Raw genomic sequence first — 1,135 nt, 5'->3', positions numbered from 1 at the left:
CTACTACAGAACATAAACAATAAGTAACATCTCATCAAGCACCATGTGCCAGGTCCTGTACTAACTGCTTTTCATGCATTAGTTTGTTCTATCCTCGCCACACTCCTGCTGGTGGGTACTGTGATAAGGAGACCAAGGCTCAGAGAGGATAGAAATTGCCTAAGGTGAAGTGACTAAGAAAAGACCAAGGCAGGATTTGCACCCGGGTCATCAGACTCTAGAGCACACGCTGTAACCACATACTGACTCTATGACTTCACCTCCTCTGGGTCTGTTGTTTCAGGAGTAAAATGGAGGTTGGGCTTTATTATTTCGAAGGTGGCTTCTGGCTTTAACATTATAGGACCCCCTAATGGCCAGAGTGGGTGCTGAGATTCAAGTTAAGACTCACAGTTTAGACCAGTGCTTCGTTTCCCCCTAGAGTCTATCAGAACACAGGAGAGTTAATACTCTTATAGCCATCACATTCCCATGGGTACACAGGTTGTTTCATGAGCTGGATTCTGTGACTCCACTCTTATTTAAGCAGTGAACAATCATTTGAAGTAAGATGTAATTAACTTTTGACTAAATTAATACCATTTCGCAAAGTGAAATGAATCCACCGTTAGAATATCCCATGCTTATACCCAGTTGACTTTTCTTCCTGAATACTAATGAGTTGGAGTTTACTTTATTAATCAGCCTCTTTTGAGTGTTATTAGAGGCTTAAGAGTAGACCAACACTTTCTGCATGTGTGCTGTGTGCCAGGGTCTAGTCTAGCATGAATTTGATTTTTCCCTATAAGTCTGAGAATGGGTTAAGCCCATGCTACACATGAAGACACTCATCCTCTGTCACCAAGCTCAGATGTGTACCCAACTCTGATTCCAAAACTTCCTTTCCGGGCCAGCCTGTGGCTCACTTGGGAGAGTGTGGTGCTGACAACACCAAGTCAAGGGTCATCTTTTAAAAAAAAAAAACGACTTTCTTTCCACTGTGTCAGCAGTTTTCTCAGTATGGTCTGTGGACTCTTGCAGGTCCTCAAGATCCTTTTAGGGAGTCCATGTCAAAACTATTAAGATTCACAGTGTATGTTTGCAATGACAGTGCAGTAGCGATAAGCAATAAACTGCTGCACGTCAGCACAAACCT

This window comes from Galeopterus variegatus, unplaced genomic scaffold (genome assembly GCF_000696425.1).
Source record: "Galeopterus variegatus unplaced genomic scaffold, G_variegatus-3.0.2 Scaffold11613, whole genome shotgun sequence".
Lineage (NCBI taxonomy): Eukaryota > Metazoa > Chordata > Mammalia > Dermoptera > Cynocephalidae > Galeopterus > Galeopterus variegatus.
This window is presented reverse-complemented; position numbering follows the sequence as displayed.